Source organism: Poecilia formosa, unplaced genomic scaffold (genome assembly GCF_000485575.1).
Source record: "Poecilia formosa unplaced genomic scaffold, Poecilia_formosa-5.1.2 Scaffold65, whole genome shotgun sequence".
NCBI lineage: Eukaryota > Metazoa > Chordata > Actinopteri > Cyprinodontiformes > Poeciliidae > Poecilia > Poecilia formosa.
In genome coordinates, this window is record NW_006800004.1 from 585646 (window position 1) to 593154 (window position 7509).

Consider the following 7509-nt stretch of genomic DNA (forward strand, 5'->3'; position numbering starts at 1 on the left):
GAGCTTTTAGAGTTTTTCAAGTCTTTTGTTTAATTTAGATCAAGGCCAGAATGTCAAAATGATAGAGTACTTAAAATGTATTTAAACTAGACTGAATGTTGTGTTATTTTTAGTGGTTGGTTAACAAGTTAAAATCTATGGAATCAATGGTTAAAGTCCCTTCCCCAGTTATATTATTAAAGAGGATATAATACGCTTTTTAAATGGATCCCTCTGATTATCTAAGTTTATTGTTTATTAGAAAAAACAATGATGAGAAATTAACACGACCCAGGCTAATCCATTCTACCACCTGCATAGATATAAACAAACACCATGTCATTCCCTTTGTGACATTGATGCAAACATGACTCTTCTGCACATACTCCACCTCTCCTGGCCATCCTCCATGTTTATGCTTACTCAAGTATTTTTCAGTCCAATAACACATTTTCCATCCATTTTTCATTATGGCTGTCATTTAATGTCATGGATGTGGTATTCCTTCAAAAAAGTAGTTGTACTTTCTGGTCAGGTTGAGTCTTTTTACATCTTTTCCTTCCCCCTACCCTCTGTCTAAAAGGGATTATGTCCATCAGTGGGATTGGTTTTGCATGAGATCAGCAGGATGGTTGATACTTCCTGTTCTCTGGCATGTGTGTGTGCTCCTGTGTGTATATGTGTGGTTTTGAACACTTGATAAACAGATTAAGGCATAGAAAAAAGTGTTCTGTGAAGCATGCATCGCAGGGGTGCTACCAAATCCTGCACAGACTTCCAGCTGTATCCCTCTGTGACAGGAATGCAAGCAAAATGTCTGCTTTACAGAAGATAAATTCAAATGACCCCCTAATCCATTTAAGTAAAATTCCCTTCTTCCAGCACAGTTTGGCATGCTTTTTGAAGGAAATGCATTTTGCTTTTTGATTTTTAATTTCTTTTTTGTTTTGTTTTTATGCAGAGCCAATTAAATCAAGGTAATGCACTTGTGGGTTTGTATGTACTTCTAAGTTTTGGAGACAAGTGGTGATTCAGAAAAAGCAGACCTTTTCTGTAAAGCAACATTATTTGCTTCAATAATATATTAAAGCAATTAAGGCAATCACACACTTATAAAATGTGTGATTGATCCTCATGGTAATCATGGTAATAAAAGTAATGTTCAAAACTTTAATTAATTCAATTAAAAAAAAATCTGACTGTTGAGCGATTAGTGGTGGTTTGCATTTTAATTCATCAGATTCTGTATGGTTGTCTCATTCCCAAAGCAAAAAGCACAAATGCAAGCAACCACAAGCTTGTGTTGTTCAGCAGGTAGGAGCAGGATGTGGTGGTTTGGGTTTGGTAACAGCTGTTCTTCTCTTGTCTTGTGGCAGAGACAAGAGCAGCCACACATTTCCATACAATGAAACCATACTGAAAGAAGCCCTCTTAGGTGGAACAACATATACCTATCAGCATGTTGAGATATTTATTACTCTGTGGTCTGGGTGCAAAGAGACACAGGGGGGCGACGTCATTCCCTCTACATTCAGTACAAATGGAACTGGGGCAATGAGGCGACAGCTGCTTGCTCTCCTTCAGCCAATCGATCAGTGAAATTCCTGCATGTAAAAGTTTCCAGCTTGTACACTTAGATGTGCGCAAGCAAGTTAGTGACATGACACAAGAAAGTTGAAAAATGTTCAACTTTGGCCAACATGGAGCGGGCCGTCTCTATCATGTTCCATGTTTTGGGATCAGCCTGAATGACAGAAAATATTTGCCTTTTGATAACATTCCTCACTCCCCGTGTGTCGAGCCCAGAATATCTAGAAAGCATTCCGTTATCAGAAATGTGCACTGTGATGTAGACCACAGAAGTCTAAGTGTTAAAGCATAAAATACTGGCATGAGGTCTGTAATGGGGAAAATGAAGTGGTATTGGTTTCTTATTTACCACCAAAGTGAGGAACTCGATCTAACTGTAACATCAAACTTAACTTAATCTTATTCCAGTTCAGAAAACCAGCAGGACATGCTTATTATATTGACTGGCTAGCTATTAGCAATATTGAATAAGAACAGTCTACTTGTCAGGAAAAAAGTTCAGCATCCTCCTTTGGCCCACAGCTTTCCTTTCACACCTCACATCTCCGATCTTCCAGCTCTGCCATTGGCCTTGCTGCTTTAGCGTCTTTGTCGACGACCAAATCAGGAGATGCTGCAGCTCCCTTTTCTTTTCCTCCCTCTCTCCCACCTGTCTGTCTGTATCTGGAAGTCAGATGAAGAGTCAGTTGGAGGCTATGAACCGGAACAAGTGTGCAGGTCCAGATGGTGTCAGTCAAAGAGTTCTGTTGGCCTGTAGGGAGCATTCCTGTGATTCTGTACGACCTCTTCAACCTTAGCATGACCTGGGAGAAGGTTGTGTTGTGTTGTGGTGGAAGACATCCTGTACTGTTCTAGCATGAAAAAAACATCAGCAATCAGTCCATAACATTTTATTTCCCTTTGGGGTCAATAAACTGTTTTTGAATTTGAATTTGATAGAAATATATATATAATTGATTTTGGTTTGGTAGTGGATTGATAATATATGCATTTCTTTATTGACCATATATTCATCAGTCTGAGTTCTAAATTGCTATAAGATTGTTATCTTATAGCATTTATCACATACCAGCTTTCTTGGATAATTCTTGTGAAAAAGATCAGCCCCTTGTTGATCTTTTTCAACAAGGGGCTGAAAAAGCCCCTTGTTGAAAGGGGCTTTTTCAACAAGAATCTCTGGCCAGAATCTCTGACCATTGGTACAGAGATTCTGGACCAATGGTCTCAAACTAGCCATTGTAGTGTGCATGGCTAGTTAAACTAGCCACACTAGAATTCTAAAACAGTATAGAAAGTTAATGTCATTGTTTACAAGTAATCCTTCTCTTTGGCTGATTGGCCAGGATGAAATACTTTCTGAGATTTGTGCAATTTGATCTCAAATTGAATTGGGCAAATTCAATGTCCAATTGAATTTGCATCTTTAAGACCAAAGGACTATGGCAGTTCAGTGGAACTGCATAGGAAGACAATGACCTGGCTAATCTGAGATACACAAACTCACACAATAGCAGCTATGAAATTGTTTGCATTGGTCTGTTGCTTTGTGTTAGTGTGTGAAAGACACCCCAGGGTTAAGTACCATGGACAATTAAGCTGCAATCTTAACACTTAGCTGCACTTTGAAAAAAAAAAAAAAAAAAAAAAAAAAGCTCTATGTATCCTGTTTCCAAACAACACACACATGCTTTCTTAGACCAAGCCCAGATGTGTGGCCAGCGTTAACAATAAGAGGCATCCAGAGACTCTTCTAATTGCATGACCCAGTGCATCATTAAGTGAAGATTGCATTCTGCCAAGCTGCGAATCAAAGAATGGACAAAATTAAATTAGGTGAGGAGAGTACAAAAGAAATAAAATGAAAGGGATAGGTTGTAAAGAAGTGGCTCGACTTTCTGTTCAGCTGAAAATGCAGTTTGAGGACAAAAGTTTAAGAAAGAATAGAGAGTGGGAAAACATTCCAGCCGCTAATTAATTACATCAGCCACATTCTCAAGTAACGCTGGAATAACCAGGGGCTTCCATGCAGTGCCTTTCACCAACTGCCTGCACCATCTGAAATGTGCTGCTCAAAGTGTTGTGAGTGACTCAAGAGTGGATTATGTGCCTGGTTATCACATGTCAGCTCCAGCAGATGGCTCGCCTGGAGCAAGACGACTCGATGACGCTGCAGCGAGCTGAAGAACAACCGGTTGTTACACCGGTTACAGTCAGTTACACCATGTCAGCGTGTCAAATGACCGACGTACTGTGGAAATGTTCAAACCGGGGCTGTTTGTGTCTGCATGCGTGTGTGTTTTAGGGCAGAGAGGGAAATCAACAGCTCTTGTCAGCTCTGCCTTAGCCAGGAAAAGTGTCTGCATGTGCCTCAAGGTCCAGTTCATTGTATTTATTAGATCTATGGCTGAGGCCTTGGCTTATACATCACACAGGCCAGCTCCTCATACCCAACCCTCGGGTCGTATATCCACACTTTGTGTGTATGTGTGTACGTTTGTGCGTGACCATGCTTGTTTGGCTACACTTGTAGACGGTTTACTCATGGTGCCGAGGCTCTGAGACTGTTATGGCCCCCTCAATGGCTATAACCATCACACACACACACACACACACACACACACACACACACACACACACACACACACACACACNACACACTCTTTCACACACCCTTTTTGCACAGAGAGGCATGCTGCAGGTTGTTGAGGAGCCCCACGTGTGCTTTTTCAGGAAAATGTGTTATTGAAACCATGCCTTTATGGTGGTTTGTTGGCTCTGCTGTCAACCACACACATGCAAACACACGGCCCAACGCGCACACATCCAAACAACAGTGTCTGTCATTCACGGCCTATGAAAGGCGTGCTGTGTGGTAGGCTAATCACTGCCCTCACTGCTAGCAGCTGCCTGCGTATGACTGCGTGTCTGTCATGTAATTGTGTGTTAATTTGTTTCTGAAAGCAGTAAAAGCTGGCCACAAGTCCGCTGTGGGTGATTTTCTGCATATTGGCTTTTATCTTCAGCCTCAGAAGCATAAACAGTAAACACAATTCTACCCAGTAAAATTTATTTGAAGAAAATAATGCAGCCAAAAAACAGCAATACGCTGTTTATGACTTATGACTGAGTCAGCTGTGGTCTTAATATTAATGGTCTCCATGGTAGTTATATGATTATTAAGTACTTTTTTAGCTTCATTCTTATTTTAGTTAAGCTATCACAAAACTAGGCCAATTCACCATGAAAATAATTTAAACTGCACTTTTAAAAAAGGCCCAATTTATACCATATTAAATAGAATCCAATTTGGTCTAAATTCAAATGAATGTAGTTCATTCAGAGAATTAAAATATTGTCAGATTAACCCTTGTGTTTAGAAATGGGGTCCAACCGACCCCACACCCGTAAAACCTGTATCATTTACCACAGTCCTCTATGTTTGCCTCAGTCCTCGCACACACAAGGGTTAAATTACCCAGTTGGGGGAGGAGTGGCCTGGTGTAACATAAAGGTCTTGATGTTGACTGGTGAACTTTATGGTAGCACTTTATTTGGAGCCATGTGTATAAGACTGACTCATTAAGTTGTTTCACACCACATAGTCTGGTAGACTCAGTTGCATTGGGGACCAAAATTGCAACATTTGACACATTTTCATCTGATGTGGTTCAATTTCATAATGCATTTGAGTCAAACTGATGTGGAAAAACTGTGGCTAAAGCATTCAGTGCCTATTCCGTTGAGTACCACAATGCATGTTTAGCTGCATATGTTAATAGTTCCAATAAAGTCCTTCAGTTGCTCCAAAATATCACAGTAAGAGTTTTCACCAGCAACACAAAAAGGGATCACTTCTGTGCCTTATGATCATCGCCACACTGGCTCTCTGAGGAATTCAGAAGTCAGAACAAAATACTTCTGATTACACACAAAGCCCTGTAATTCTAATACTGGCCTACTTTCAATACTTGTTGATTATTAACTGACCAGGACCCTTGCTCAGGTTTTCTCAACATTTCCACTATAAGCTTGAAGCTTATAGTCAGCTTGAAGCCAACTCTTCTCTAACAAACACATTTGGATCATTCTTAGAGTGATATTGTGTATTGTGAAGGAAGCTACCACAGCCGATTATGTCTTGACCATTGCTCTGGCTCAATATGTTGGCCACGCTTCACTTTTTCCACCACCATTGACAAACTACAACCATAGGCAGACACATCCATGTACATATCCATGGATGGATGGATGGATGGATGGATAGATTACACGTGAATAGGTGAGTATGAAGGCACCTAAGTTAAGATGAACAAATAAATATGCTGGTGTGAATCAACCCTGGCTTTGACTAATGAGGCATCAGCTATTAGAAGCTTGTAAAAATAGTCTTTTTTTTTCTTTCTTTTTTTCAGGTCGTCTACTGTACTCAGCACCTGGAGGGATGTGTGCTCATGTTTTTGGAGTTTCAGTTTCCTGGACATTCTCCTTCTTTGATATTGAACTTTCTTTTCCTATCAATGCAGTGAATTTTTGGTGCTTGCTTCTCGATAAGATGCTGTCTGGACTGAGGCAAAGCCTTATGGGAGTATTGCTTAGTGATGTTTGTGCAAAGGCTTCAATAGACGTCACTCTGCCTGGACCTGCTGTCGCCATCTTTGTGGGTGTACGTGGCTGTTTGTGTGTGAACTTGTTTCTCCGCACATTCCTAGAGAGGTTTGACAGCAACTCCCCAAAGACACCACATTGCCTCCTCTGCTCTCCTCTGCTCTCCTCTGCTCTCGTATGTTTCCCTCCATCTTTTGCTTCTTTTCCATCTTTCACCCTCTCCCTTTTCCTATCCTCTACTCTGAAGCTTCAGTCGCAGTGGCCTCCACTCTCTCCCCTTTTCTCTGCACTCTAATCTTTCTTTCCCAGCATGAATGGAGAGTCCAGCAGCGACTTCTCATCTTTGACTACGTTTGCAGTGACAGTTCCATGTGGAGTCTCTCTCCTTCTTTCTGAGACCAAACAACAGAATCTGTCATCCATCTGTGTGTGACTGTGAGTGCTCCCCACCCTGCCCAATTCTGTGGGCACATGTGGCCTTGTGTTTGGGCTTGGGCTGATATATGGATTTTCCAATATTGGCCTTGAATTAAAATCAGATATCATCCAGTCAGAGTGCGCCACCAATAGTATGTGGCTGGATCTTTGCAGACTGCAGCCCATCAATAAGGTTTTATTATTTCATATCAGGTGTCTGAGCCTAGAAAATACTCCTGAGTGCTGCAAGGGGATTTTCCTTTTCATTTTGGAGAATCTGCCCCACCGCACAGCTGCCCACCTATCTGAAGAGGCTATAAATAAGCCCCCATATTACCCTGAGAAGCAGCTGGTCTCTCATGAGATTCAATAGAGGGGGATCACAGGAGAATTCATCTTAACAGGCTCCAGGCCTCAGAGATCCAGTCATTTAAGACCAATCATTTCACTGAACCTGAACTTAAATAGCTTCTAATAACAGGATGGTGAAGTGCTTGTGTGTTTAGAAGCTGTGTGGTGTACAACTTCATTCAAGGTTATTTTAAAGAAAAAAACAAACTATAATACAGTGATGTGGCATTCCATAGATTTATTGTTAGGTCAACAGCATAAAGTTAATTGTATGAATTCATCAAGTGTTTGCAAAGTATCTGGAGATCCAGTGTGGACATTCTAAAAGGAATCTGTCATGCAAATTTAAGACTGAAAGAAATTTGTGGATAACAAAAACAAATTTGTTATGCACAACAAAATATATATGCAACAAAATATAAATTTCAAAGCTATCCATCTATCTCCCATCGGCCCTGATACTTCCAGACCAGCACTCATGCCTGCAAATTAAGGGTTTCCATCAGACAAATACACATAGATATTGAATAAAGTAATTGAATTTATTATATATATATATATATATAT

At 40.6% G+C, this 7509-nt stretch overlaps 1 protein-coding gene across 4 annotated transcripts in view; it reads left to right on the plus strand.

Annotated features, from left to right (window-relative positions):
- The window catches only part of nlgn1 (neuroligin 1), a 375009-nt gene that overhangs the window by 330802 nt on the left and 36698 nt on the right, over positions 1-7509 (plus strand). The gene's annotated exons all lie outside the window — the stretch shown is intronic.